At 37.7% G+C, this 15,239-nt stretch overlaps 1 long non-coding RNA gene across 1 annotated transcript in view; it reads left to right on the top strand.

Annotated features, from left to right (window-relative positions):
• Window positions 1-7,671: 7,671 nt before the first annotated feature.
• The window catches only part of LOC112657410 (uncharacterized), a 59,588-nt gene continuing 52,020 nt past the window's right edge, over window positions 7,672-15,239 (top strand). The window contains exon 1 of the long non-coding RNA XR_003134985.3: window positions 7,672-7,860. This is a non-coding gene — a long non-coding RNA (uncharacterized LOC112657410). The remainder of the gene's footprint in view (window positions 7,861-15,239) is intronic.

Consider the following 15,239-nt stretch of genomic DNA (forward strand, 5'->3'; position numbering starts at 1 on the left):
TTCTGTTAAAAGTTTCATTAGATATTTTAATTGTTTTTGTTATTAGACTATTCCTCAAAGATTTTCTACATATTTGTTGCTGGTGTATAGAGATGCATTTTATTTTTCATACTGCCTAGTACTCAGGCATTATTCTAAACTATGTCTTATTTTTCATCTTTATAGGGCATTTTTCTACATAGACAATATCATCTATAAACAATGACATCAGAATTCTTGCTAAAACTAATCTGGGCATGATGTTTTCTTCATGGATAGGTTTAGATTATTCATCAATATTTTTTGGTTATAGAAATATTCAGATATGTCTTTTCTTCTTAATTCAATTTTCATGTTACATTTTTGTAAGGATTTGAAATTTTCATTTAATTTTCTAATTTATTGGTTTATGGAAGAGACATATCTAGATTTCTAGACAATCCATTATTAAGAGGAATAAAATGGAGAATATGCTGAGCACTTCAGCAATATTTCAGCATAATCCTCTATAATTTCTAATCATATTAATTCATAAGCAGTCATTAACGTATTCAGCCAATGATGTCTACTAGTCACTGTGATTATGTATTGTATACTTTACAATATGATACAGCCATATACCCAACATTAAGGAGATTACATCTCCATTGGAAAAAAGAAAAAAAAAGATAAGAAACGAACCTAAAATGACTAAAATCCAAAAGAGGAGGTTCTCCGTGAACCCTGAATGGCATAGAGATAGCAGTGTGGGCACTGAGAGGAAAGATGGATTACTGTCATATGAGGGAGTTGGGAAGACATCGAGAATCTTGGATATGGATTTCCTGCCATTGTCACCTCGCGCAGGTTTAATGGTTTCATTAGCGTCACTTCTCGGCTATGATGGATAATCAGAGACAGGACAGTGACAACAATGGCATGGAAGTGGAGCTCCCTGGCCCCTCAGGGCTGGGGAGGTACGTGGAGATGGTCCAGCAGCAGGTGCAGCCAAGCAGCTCCCATAAATCAAGCTGGCTCCCACCAACTGTGGGCAGGACTGATTGAAGCATTTTAAAGAAATGATTCAACAGATTTAAAAAATGATCTGCGAACTCCTAAAATAGCAGTTTGGTGCATGGAGAGTAGTTATTTTGAGTAAGGATGTAGAAACTGGCAAATCATAACAAAACCAAAGGTATTTTTTAAAAATATTTATTAAGTATTGATTTGTTCCTATTTACAGGTGCCTACTATATATTTTATTTAAAAAAAACTTTAAAAAAAATAAAAAAAATAAAAAAACTTTAATTTATATAGAAAGGAAGTAGGTAGAGAGTATCATCTCATTTTTCTAAGTAGATATCATGATTATATTGGTCAATTGCCAGTGCAGGAAGCCAGCTCTGGTTAACTTAACCAGCAAAGTAATTGGCAAGAAAGTTGGAGAAGTTACACTAGAAAATGGACAAAACTCAAGAGAGTCTAGACAGAGGTCCCAGAGTTCCCACAGAACAGGGGGTACCCCTCTGCTCAACACTTTGCTCAACTCTTGTGTCCCTTAGCTCTGGACAATCAACACAGCTGCTATTTGACATTATGCAATGAATTCATCGTTGACTTTTCCTTCATCTTGGTGGTGGCACTCATAGGAAGCTCAAAGTTGTAGATGAGAGTGTCTGATAATCCATGTCTTGCCTGTTGGACAGGAGGAGAGAGAAAGAAAGTATTTGCTTTCCTTCAGCTCTCCAATGGAAAGAAGTTCCCTGATTCTCACATGGGCTCTCAGAATTGAATATTCTTCCCAAATTAGAAAGGATTCCAGATGCCCAGGGACATTCACACAGACGCCTTTCTCAAAATGACCTAGCTAATAAGCAGAGCTAGTATTTTCCAATCAGGTCTGTCGGAACCAAAAACCCCATGATCTTTTCACAGAACTGATTCAGTTGCAATAAATACTGCAGATAAGTTTAGTTTTAGAAAATGGCATGATTTTTACATCAGCGTAGTGGGGCTAGGTCTCCCATTTAGCATCTACTCTACGCAAGAGGATGCTGAGCAAGACAGAGTGGGGATAGATAGTCTTATATTCTTAGCATTTATGGTCTAATTGGGGGTCATTTTTTAAAATATCTATTCACACCAAGTGAATGTCAGCTCTGAAAAGAGCTATGGGCGTTCAATGTTAGGAGAAAACACTGTGAGCTGAGACATTCCAGAAAGCTTTATAGGAGAGGTGGCCAGAATTTCACTATGCAGGAGATGATGTTTCGGGAAAGGGAAGATTTGCTTATGCAACAATATATGTAGGCATGAATCTATCAGACTGTAGTGCAGAACTTTCTGGGTTAAGTCCATGACGTCATTAAGGAAACAAAAGTGTTGATCATCATAGCCTCTGGAAACCATGAACCAAATTCCAGCCATCAGAATAAGGGGCGGGATTGTGGGGTGTCAGGAAGCAACCGCCAGTTCTCTCTGTTTGATGGAATCCATTTTCTGGAGAAAAGGGCAAAGTACTGAACACCAGGCCTGCAGTGATTAGCAAACAGGCATGGCACAAATGGGAAGAAAGAGCAGTCAGCTCAGCTAAGATGTGCTCTCCAGGAGGTTAGAGACCCAGAGAGCAGGTTGCTGGCTAATAAAGAGCATGGACAGCTTTGGGCCAAAGTCAGTTGTGAGAGGCCTGAAATACAAATGCAAACTCTGTGTTTTGTTGCTTCAGGATAGAATTCCATTACGCTGGCTCTGACCTTACGAGAACATTGTCAGTGGCCTTGGAGCAAAAAAGAATAATGCTCCCTTCTGAAGTGAAGCCAAGAATAATGCTTCAATAAAGAATTATAAAGCAAACTCTAAACCAAAGCCGCATCCTACAGATGTACCATTCACTCCTTTTTTAGAGCAGGTGACCTGGAAAAGGAAGTCTCTACTGAGACCAATGATACTGACAGGAGTACTTAAGACATGGTTGCCCAGAAAGCCTTCATCACTTTGTAGTTAACATAAAATATACTCATTTATTGGAAGTTGCACAGTCATAGACAAATGTGACCATGTTGAAAGGAAGATAAACAGCAATGCATTTCAGAGCTTGTTAATTTCCATCCTGGCTTCACACCTGCTCTTCACTCTTGCTTAATCTCATATCCACCCCCTACCCCTGCCCTGCACCCCTAGATACTCACAGTTTTCATCCCTCCCCTTACACAACTCCCTCAGCCACCCCCTCACACCAACTTCTTTCTACTTTTAACGGTTAAGCTTACATGTCACCTCCTGAGACAGGAATCCTCTGACCTGTCTCTAGCTAATGTAGGTTATTTCTTCTCTATCATAGCATCTTATTTCCTCAAAATACCCATTAAATACTTACATGCATTTACTTCTCTCCTTGCTTATTTTCCATCTGTCCTAATAGGCTGTTAACTTTAAAAGTCCAGTGATTGGGTCTTGTATTCACTCCCACATATTTGGTGCCCGGCAGAGTGACTGGCCCTTAGAAAACAGTAATTATTTGATGAATAAATAAATGAATGCAGAATCAGAACATTTCCTCAAGTTTTCTTCTGTATCACTCACTAGGCATCAAAACAGATGTTAGTAGATTTTGTGCACACAAGGAAAAGTAGGACCAAAGGTACCTTAGAGATTTGACCTTGAGCTACTTAATCTGGTTTTGTTCCACTTTTTAAGAAAATAGAATCTCATTCCACATGCAAATGAATATCAGAGGTTTATTGCTGTTTATGTAACAGTGAGTGCTGCTCTCCGAGGAGCAGCACCATTTTTCACTATTACACCACACTCTGCTTTAGACAGAGTGAGTGATTGGTATTATTTATTGCATAGATATTTAAATGATTAGATGATTACATGAATGAATGTAGAATTAGAGTGATATAATAATGCACAGAATCAAGAGATTTTCTTTGGGCTATGAATCAAATAACCAAAATGCAAACACAGGGACAACTCTTGCTTTGAATCTGGCAGGCTCCAATTAATATTTATTAGGTAAGGAATCGTGTCTCTGGCTGGGAATTTAAATTAACAAACAGATGGTTTCTCTAATGTAGCAAGTGTAGGTTGGAATTTTTTAGCTCGGTTAGCATCACATTACTCAGTTCCATGGCTCTGTACTTTACTTGCATTGTGCACACAGATTTGTGATATTTTGGCTACTAGTAGTACTTGGAGGGGCAGATGGTCCAGGGCAAAGTTAGCCTGTTTCTGGGAAAGACAACTCACAATGCTTCATAACAGCCTGGGGGTAGTTCACTATTTCTTGCTATACTGACACTCAGGAAATCAAGGCTTTAAGAATGGATTTAAGGGCATCACCATTTTATTCTGTATGATAAAATAATTGTGGTAGGTTAAAAACCCTTCAGTATGTTTCAGTGTATTTGTGAAAATCTGTTAGCAAACCTATTGTGTTTGACTTCCTTCTCAATCTAGAAAAAAAGGGCAACTATTTCAAAAGTTTTAAAGGGCAGTATAAATTGAACCTCTATTTTGATTATAGAATGTATGTGAAATGCCTTGTATATGGTGCATGGAATATAGTAAACTCTCAATAAATGTTATTTTCTTTTCTTTCCATAACACTTGGAAATTACAATGTGTTCATGAATTTTTGGTAGTTATTTATGAAGCATTCAATATATTTTAGACATTGCATGAGTGCTTTTCAGACATTATTACCTTGATTAATCCTTAATCTCTCTGTGAGGAAGAGACTATGATTATCCCCATTTTCCAAGGTTAAAGAAGTAAGTCACTCAACCAAGTCAACCACAACAAATAATCCTGACCTGTCTTATCTCAAAATGTATGCTAGTAGATATCTTACCCCTTAATTAAGTATGTTTGCCACTTCAAAAGAATTGGCACATTTGAAGCCTTACTTTTAAGAATTCTATTGTGATTCATATGTGTTTGTGTAAAGTGCTTTATATTTTTAATTAGTGATGAACTCCATAAGAATGAGAACTGTTTTATTCTTATTTCCTCATGTCTTCCACAATGCCTGAGATTTCAAATATACATATATATATATTTCAAATACATATATATTTCAAATACATATATATATTTCAAATATATATATATATATATATATATATATATATATATATATTCCATGCCTGATAGATATTTGGCAAGTTAGTGAGTGATAATTCCAGAGAAAATATATAACATGAACTCTGCTTGTGGGGTGATCAGTATTTTCCTATTAGAAGTGCTCAGGCTGAAGCTGTGTGGTTCACCTTCCATGGATGATTTAGAAAGCATTTCTAAATTGTGGGAGAAATTGTCCTGGATGATGATGTAAATAATCCATGCAAATTAAATGTGCAACTTGTTTCTACAAATGCCAAGGAGTTCACAATCTTATTTATGTATCCTTCAGTAAATTTTTTCTTGCCTTAAAAATGTATGAATTAGAATCTAGGAGAGAAAAAACGATCCATGCTATTGTCCCATCACTACCCTCAAACTTCAGAAAAATCCTTTATTGTTCCAAAAGCCTTTCTCCAATAATATATAATTTCTTACACTATCATCTCAGTCCATTTGAGCTGCTATAACATAATACCATGGGCACACTAGGTGGCTTATAACATCAGAAATTTATTTCTTACAGTTCCAGACACTAGAAGTCCAAATGCAGGAGGGGTCAGGTTCTGAATTACAGATTACCCACTTCTCACTGTGTTCACATGTAGTGGACGGTAATAGGGACCATGGCAGGGCCTCTTTTACAAGACACTAATCCCATTCCATTCGTGAAGGCCCCATCCTCACAACCAAATGGCCTCCAAAACTCCCCATCTCCTAATGCATCATCTTGGGGATTAAGATTTCAATATATGAATCTGGGGAGGATGCAAACATTCCGACTATAACACCACTCTTAAGTGAGACTCCCATGGCCACTGTTTCTAACTAAATTGTATGAAACAAGAGCATTGGAAACACTTCAGTGTGTTTGGTACAGAAGACAGGTTTCCCAAGGCCCCATGTCAGACGTATTTAGCAGAACCTTCAGTTGTAGGGCCCAGGAAATCACTTTTTACCCTGCTTCTATGTGTTTGAAATGATCCCACTACAGTTTGAAAATTGGTGTACTTGGACTATTGAGAGACAAGAACAAAACCTGACCCTGCCTCCAGCCCTCCCTCCCCCAACCGCAAGCATATACTATTGTTTGTTCTTCCTCAGTGCACAAGTCAGGCTTCTCCAGAGAAATGGAACCAATAGGATGTGTGTAAATAGAAAGAAAGAGAAAGACAGAAACAGATTTATTTTAAGAAATTGGTTCATGCAGTTGTGGAGTCTGGCAAGTGTGAAATCTGCAGGGCAGGCCAGCAGCCTCGAGAGCCAGGAAAGAATTGACATTGTAGCTTGAATCCAGAGGCCATCTGTAGACAGAATTCCCTTGTTCTCAGGGACAGTCAGTCTTTATCTTGGAGCCTTCAACTGATTAGATGAGGTCCACCTATGTCATGGAAGAAAACCTGCTTTACTCAAAGTCTACTGATAAAAACAGTAATCTCATCCAAAAAATATCTTCACAGGGACCAAAAATTATATTGTGAGCAAAAATCTAGGCACTGTGGTGTTGTCAAGCTGACACATAAAATTAACCATCATGCACAGCAGTAGCTTCAGAGAATGCTCAGGGGACTGTGTTTGTCATTAAGGCCTACAGAGAATAAATGATTCTGGACAGAGAGCTCCCAGACTCACAGCTTGATAGTGATCTTTCAAGCACGAGGCTTTCTATAGCTTCACTTATCTCCAGCAGAAAACGACCAGATGAAACTAAAGAAAAAAAAATCCAATGGTGACTTTCATGATGATTTTTAATATTACACACACACACACACACACACACACACATGCATGCACACAGATTAGGATGTTTCATTTATCAAGCCATTATATTCAAGGTTTGAAATCTTTTTTTGTCTAAACCAAAAAAGGATGGTGAAAAAAGGAAACATAAACAGAGAGGGGTGACCTAACTCTCTAGTCAATACCAACCTCAGGATGAACTGAAATTACCCCATGGCTCCATTTGACCACAGAGTGGGGTTCCCTCCCCTCCCAGTTCTGATTCAGAGTTGCTGACGAGTTGGAACTCCTTGAGAAGGAAAATATTGCAGGTAAATGTTTTCCTCCTGATGTCTGAGTCAGAGAGCTTATTTCTCTGATTCACTAAGGGAGAGTTTTAGCCCCTACTCCCATGGACCCTCACATTACCATTTTGGTGTGCCAACAGATCTGCCAGAGAGCACCATTTGAAAACCCAACCTCTCTGAAATGCCACCTTTTACTCATGAAGGCTTCATAGTCAATATTTCTTTGGGACTTTATTTCTGGCTTTGATTTGGTGGACTGAATTAAGCAATGTTAAGATTCTACATCATATTAACACCTGGAATTCTTCTCACTGGGCTGGTAGTTAAAAGCTCTTCAATCCGTTTCTCTTTCCTTGTTAATGATAGAATGGGAACCTTTAAAGAATATACATGAAACTCCTCATTAATCATTTGCTTCAAAGTTGGCAAAGGCAATAACTTCACTCATTGGCATGAATTTGCCCAATTAATCTGCAGGAATTTCCATGTCTGGTGATTATTTCCTGGGATTGGTTTTCACATGGTATGCCCTCCTGGGATGTTTCTTAGAACACAACTTAGACTGCAAGCCTTTCAACCTCATGGGATTTGTATTTGGGCTTCTTTTCTGCAGGCTTTTACCCTGTGGTTCTCACTGGAACTCATGTATGTCATTGGGGCTTTTATTTTCACCCAACTTCCTCCTGGGCTTTTACATCTGTGGCTGGGAATGGCTAACTGCATAATCTCAGAAGTGAGTGACTCTGCATTTGTAAGTGAAAAAATTACAAATGTTTGTTCTTGGGGACACTTCATAGGTTGTTGCCTTTTTATCTTATTTATATCTTGAATTTTTTCTTTCTGTGATTAAACTTAAAATATTAATAAAGTCAGTTATATGATAGGTAGAGGAATAGACGGATAGAAGACAGGTAATACAGATAGATGATAAATAGAAGATAGATGATAGATGGGGTGATGATAGGTAGATGATAGATGGATAGATAGATAGATGATAGAAGACAGCAAGACAGAGATACAGAGATAGAATGCTTCTAAGATATTTTTTCCAAAATAAAACTATTTTTTGAAATCTGCTGCACCGGTTTGGAGGCCCATCTTCCACCCAAAGCCATTGCTTCAGGTAATCAGGTGCCTCACTATTCCCCAAATTCTGTCTCATTCCAACCTTTCTGCTTTTATAAAAACTACTTCTAGATTTTCTTGTGATGTTCTCCATCATAACCTCTCAATCCACCAAATCCTACTCCTCCTTCTAAATCTTAATAAGGAAAGCTACAATTCCAGTTCCTACAATTCTTTGGACCTGCATTTATCCTTCCACACTTCTGATGGCCTTTTGCTACTGGCAGGACGATGCACTTGATACTTTAAGCACACTATACTTTCTCTTAATTTTACTGTATTTGTTAGTCTCTTCTTAAAAGCTGTAACAGAATAGCTTTTCAAGGTGCTATTCAGCTCACACAGGGCCTAGTCTCATATGAGGTGTTCAGCTATGAGCAGATTGAAAAGAAAACCTTAATCTAATGTATTCTCAAGTTATATCCACATGATTGTGGGTGACGTGGCTCATCAATGACCTGCACAGGGTAATGAATGGTAGGGCTTTATTTGCTCTCTCTCTCTCTTAAAAAAAAAAAAAATCTATTTATTTATTTATTTAATTTACTTATTTAAAAGAGAGAGAGATATAGAGATAGAGATAGAGATAAACATAGAGATAGAGATAGATAGAGATAGAGAGAGAGAGAGAGAGAGAGAGAGAGCCTGAATAGGAGGGGCAGAGAGAGGGGGAGAGAAAATACACAGTAGAATCCAGACTGAGCATGAATCCCAATAAGGACTTGATGTGGGGCATGACCCCATGACCCTAAAATCCCGACTTGACCTGAAACCAAGAGTTGGATGCTTAACCAACTGTGCCACCATGATGCCCCTATTTTCTCTCTTGAAAAGGTCTGGGTTCTGGTATCACTACATAAAGGTAAATTCATGACTTCTGTTTCATAATTGTTCCCCAACTGCCCCTGACCTTTCCCTGGTAGTATGCAATTCCCTCTCTCTCCATTATGGAAAAGCAAGAGAGTTACATTTGAGGTAAATTATGTACTAATTATGTGAGTTGTTGTTGCAACCATTCTCAGTGACAAATTACTAATAATAAACCTTGCATTTTTCCTACTCACTGCCCAACCATGGAGAATCTCAGCAGGGACTCAGCATCTGTTTTGATGGTCTTGTTTTTCTATGCTTTATGCATAAACAGTTTTCGTATGAGTCAGGAAATACTGGCTTTCATAGTAGTGGGTTGAACATGGGTAACTGTCAGAAATGTTCTAGAACTCTTATAGTTTATGAATTAGATTTATAATTATGAAAACTTAGGAATATGTCACATGAAATAATTTTAACATGTGCCATGGTGGAGGAAAATGTTGAAACAATGGTTTCTGGACTTGTAAATATAATAAATGCCCATTTATTATTTTTTGTATTCATTTCATTATACTTGTTATCTATGACTTGGAATGGTTTTTCCCAAATTTAGAATAAAGCTAAAGCTATGCAGACTTGTAGAAATATCCATGACATAGCATCTGCTCTCTCATCAGAATTAGAATAGCATAACCAGTATCTCCTAGGATGCAATGGGAATCACAAGTCGAATGAGGCATCAATCTTATGCTCATGCTTCAGTGATCAGCCATACTGGCTGAACAAAGCAAACATTCCAAATTAAACATCATAGACATTGATTTGTGACTTAATGCAAAAATTTCCCTTGGAAAGGTTATGTTTTGTTTTGTTTTGTTTGTTTGTGGTTAGCAATTCCTTTTGACATAGGAATTCTCATTATGAACAAGGAAAATTTAAACAACAAAATTCATTTTCCTTCCCATAACGTAAAATTTGGGGAGCTGTTCCTTTAGTATATTTCCTTTCACTTGCCATGTTTGGTTCCTGGTTTCTCCACCATGATAAAAATATGTGCCATCTTTTGAAAGAGTTGGGACATTCCTATAAGAAGTAAACAATAATTACTGCCCCTTATCTTAAAAAGAATTTTGGCTATTACAACAATTAAAAATGAAAGCCAACTTCTTTTTTTTTTATGTTAAGTTTTTTTTTTAAATTTTTATTTATTTATGATAGTCACAGAGAGAGAGAGAGAGGCAGAGACACAGGCAGAGGGAGAAGCAGGCTCCATGCACCGGGAGCCTGACGTGGGATTCGATCCCGGGTCTCCAGGATCGCGCCCTGGGCCAAAGGCAGGCGCTAAACCGCTGCACCACCCAGGGATCCCGAAAGCCAACTTCTAAATACAGAAGTTTTACAATTTTTTCCTGGTTATAATTGCAATGATATGCCTTGGAAAATCTTGAGAAAATCTATTCTTCAGCAATTTAGATTGTTTACAAAAGCTCCATGATTTCAACTGTGAACATACATCTGACTGACAAAGATTTTGTCATATTTTTAGATTCCTTTACTCAAAGTAGGTCAATAGGATATTTTCAGAAACCTTTACTTCTGACTTAATATAAATTGCAAGAGATCTTTCCAGAAAATGCAATAACAGGCACCGAAGATGATTTTTCTTTTCTTACCAAATTTCATCGATGCCTAAGTATTAGTATTGGCAAGCCTGGCACTCTATTGCTATACACAGTTTTGAGCTGGGCAGTAAGTTAGTCTCTGCAAGGAGGCCACACAATCCCCAAATACTGATGTCATAAACTATACAGGAAGGCAAGGTAATACTTGAAAACAATGCTATTTCAGGAATGTTAGATTTTGTCTTGCAAGCACTATGAGGAATTGAAGTAATCATCTCAAGGACAAAACTCAAATGACAAACCCTTTTCTTTTCCTTGTATCTGTTTCTAAATGGCAGAAGTCATAGAAACTGAAATAAATTTAGCAATTTAAAATTTGAAATGTTTTGTTGAATTCTATGAAAAGGCATTGTTAATTTTTGACACTATCTGAAATGTTCTTAATTACAAAACAAGAGAGAGAATTTTAATATTTGAAAAATAGATTACACTGCAAATTCTATAATACCAGAAAACTGGTTGGGTTCCAAAATACTCTGAGAAATCACAGATTGGAGCTATGGTTTAAAACAATCAGTATAAACTGTGACACTGTAAATAATGTTCTCTCCAAAAATATCCCCCAAATACATATAAATTTAATCTCATGCAAAAGAACCCTAATCTTAAATTTTATTTAATAAAAAACAAATAGTTTATTGCAGAATTTTTCAGGAACAATCAGGGATGAGGCATATTGGAACAGAGGAATGAGGAACGATGATCTATTTTATAAGCAGAAGACTGAATAATGTGAATTATGTACAAGTACACTTTTTACCTCCCAAATAAAGAATACATGTGAAGATTTTCATGTAACAATGTTTTATTTTTAAAATCCTTACCATAATCAAATTATTTCACATGACTTTTAAAAATAGCCTTCTAACTGGTATTATGTTTTGGCTCTTTTTTTCCTCCAACCAATCCTCTTTTGGGTGGCCAGAGTCATCTGTCTAAAAACATAAACATCTGCCATGTTTGTGTACTTCAAAACTTTCAATGGATGACTACTTCTGAGAGGACTAAGTTCAATATTTAGGGCACAAAAAAGAGGCCCATGGTATAGTCTCTGCTCACCGTTCTACTTTATCTTTTACCATAATCTACACTTAGACAATTTCAGCCATATCTTTCAAGATAATACCTACACTGCTTATCCTCAAATGCAAGTTCTTCCATGGTAAACAAACTTCTGCATTTCTCATACCTCTCCATTCTTTGGTCTTTACACTTTAGCCATAGCAAATAATAGCTGTTTTTCCATCATCATGCTATTTCATTCCTCTGGGCCTTTGTTCATGTTCTCCCTGTGTATGTTCAACCTATCCTGTTTTCCACCTGGCTACCTCATAATCTTGTCATCCTCCAGGAACTTCTATCTTCCTCTACCATTTAACTTTTTAATTCATGCACTCCCACAACACCCAGGCCCAACTGATGACAGAAAGCTTGCTTTCATTATATCAAACGTATTCTTTCAAGTCTACTTCCCTTACTAGAATAAAAGCTAGATGAAGGCAAGGACTGATTCGTCTACCTTTGTATTCCTAGCTTCTAGCAAAATGCCTGGCATGTTAAAAGGTCTCCATTTTTATATCTTGGAATGAATGTTATCTTTTACAAGGAGGGAAATCATTTGGGACCATGCATTGGACAAACAATATTTTTAGAAAAAAGTAATCTGGCAGAGCTTCATAATGGTTTATAATGCCTGCAATTTTTATTTCTATACAAAGATATAAATTCTGGCCACAGTTCCTGTAAATTGCTAAAACGTTAAAATTATCTAAGCATTTGGAATTCTATTACCTTGACAAACAAATAGCATTATAAATCATCTGAAAACTTGGGTTTGCATTTGAAATATTGTAAAAATGTTGTGTAAGGCTGGTGTCCTACAACAAGTTCAACACTGAAATTTGAAGTGTAGGGAAGGCAAACGTGATTCTTGAACCAAGTCTGCTTGTAGAAATTTAAAGGGATGTAGTTGGGCAGGACTCAGATTAAAAGGAAAAGATCAATGTCTCTTAGAGAGAAACACAAATGGGTAGATCTTTCCAACCTCATCCTTCAGCTCCAAAAACAACCCAGTTGAAAACAGAGGAGAGTGAGTCAAAGCCCTGCTGGGGAAGTGTGGATGAGCCGTCCTGGTGGTCTAGGAATCACCTCCTAGAGACAAACAACACCATGGTAAAGAGAACCCATCAACAGGTAGTACGAGTAGAATGGAGTGATCTACCCCTGCAGGTAGACAACTCTGACGGTTCATTCATGCAACAAATATCTCTGTGTACCAGGTCCTGTGCCAACCTTTGGTCATATGGATGTGAAGACAGAGAGATCCTTTTCTCTTATAGAACTCACTGTGGAACATAGAGATGCAGGAGCATGTAGTGATCATAAATGACCTGCAGTGGAAATTGCACTACTTTCCTCTTCACTGTATTGACCAAGTGATACTGACTTGTGAAATCCTGGTAACACCAATTGTACATTAATTTTCCCATAACCATGTGATGGCTCTTTGGGCCCCTAAGAATGGGAAATAATCCAGAAAAATAATGCTGAGATAAAGATCAATGGGTAAACCCTTTATTGAGAGATGCAAACCCAAGACAGCCAGAGTGGGGAGAAAGGAGAGTAAGATGAGATCAGGAAAGAGGAAAAGCAAGTACAGGTGGCCCCTTATCAAAGTGGCCCCAGCCTTCCAATAGAAAACAACTATGACTGGTTATTTGGTTCTGTAAGATGACTCCAGAGAGGTGCCTCAGAACTTCCTCTATATATCTGGTGACTTTCCTTCCTTCCTTCCTTCCTTCCTTCCTTTCTCTTTCTCCTCCTCCTTTCTTCTTCTTCTTCTTCTTCTTCTTCTTCTTCTTCTTCTTCTTCTTCTTCTTCTTCTTCTTCTTCTTCTTCTTTTCTTCTTCTCTTCCTCTCTCTCCCTTTCTTCCTTCCTTCCTCCTCCCCCTTTCTTGGCAGCTACCTCTCAATGTTCAAAGTCTTCCCAATGGGTGTTAACTCTCAGAGTTCCTAACAGTATGACCCACTCCCTCGTGGCAGGCACTAGGAAAGCACAGCTACTGCAGGTCCAGCTAGTTCAGCCTTCAGCCTCAGACAAGGTTTCTGCCATTGGTAGCCTCTGAAGACAAGTCAGGAGGGGCTGGGAATTCACCACCACAGGAGTAGACAGGGGGTGGTGCATAAACAGCCCAACACGGGTGGGATATGTCCCACTGTTAGAACAGGTGGTACTCAGTGGTCTGTGAACAAGGCGTCAGGTAACATGCAACATAGTGTATTTTACCTTTTGTAATCCTTTCCACTACATTAGGAAGAAAATCTCAGCTGGTGCTATTCTAAAACACTTCTCCAACACTTACCTTTAAAAAAAAAAAAACAAGCAAGAACAATTTTATTCAAGATTATTGCAATAGGGGAAAAAGATTGAACTCACATTGGAATATAGCTGAGACAGCTGGGGATTTGTAGCTAATGGCAGGGTGAAAGGAAAGAGTAGAAAATCATTAAGAGGAACTCAGTTGATGTGGGGAAAGAGAAGCTTGACTGGCTACCAAGGTCAGAGGGATTGCCTCTAAACTGGCTTACCAGAATTCTCCTTAAAACTAGGCTCAGCACTCAACCCTTTTGCAAATGAAAAGAGGGCAGGTGAGTAGAATCTAGCTGGAGTTTAATTACATTACTGTACTTTGATAATATTTCTAGCATATTTTGTATGTTAATATGTGTATTTCACCTGTTTCAGCTCTGTTGCCCTTATGGAAAGTAGGATGGGTGTATATTAATATCATGAAGGAAGATTTCCTTTCAAAATGAATTTATTTGGATATAAAACCCACAGGCTAAAGAAAAAAATACCCAAACCATCATATTGAAGGTGATAGATAGATGAGAAAAAAAAATCCAAAAGGAACAATACAAACAAGAAACTGTTAGAAAATGCTACCTTCCTGTGTTTGGACCTGATGTATGCCTGAGCATACATATGAGAACTTGGTCACAATGAGTTTTCTAATTAATTTTCTTGCTCTTAAATTAAATCTGTGTGCCAAAAATATCAGGACTCATAGACCTACAAATGGAATCGACTTTATAAAACAACTAGTGTGCTTCCAAGTGTATAGTTGGCATTCTATAAATACTTTTGTCATTTGGCTTTTACTAGCAATAGAAGTGTCCTTAATTTAGGAAATAAAGAAGAAAAGGATGAGCAAACAATCTGGTACTGCGACAACAGCATTTTTCTTCCAGGAGCCCTTGAGAAATGTGTCACTTTAGATTTGCAGGTTTTCAGAACCAAAATATTGAGAAACCATCACACCAATCCTCTCTTTGGACAAAGGAAGCACCAATAGACCAAGGGGTTTCCCAAGTCCACACAGTTAGTGTAAAAAGTTTGAACTAAAACCATATCTCCTGAGGTCTAGTTGGGATTTTTTTGGAACATACACAGTGCTATGGCATAGTAAGATCACCTCTTAATTCGGCTTCTAAGCCCAGATGTTCTAGG

This window comes from Canis lupus, chromosome 8 (genome assembly GCF_003254725.2).
Source record: "Canis lupus dingo isolate Sandy chromosome 8, ASM325472v2, whole genome shotgun sequence".
NCBI lineage: Eukaryota > Metazoa > Chordata > Mammalia > Carnivora > Canidae > Canis > Canis lupus.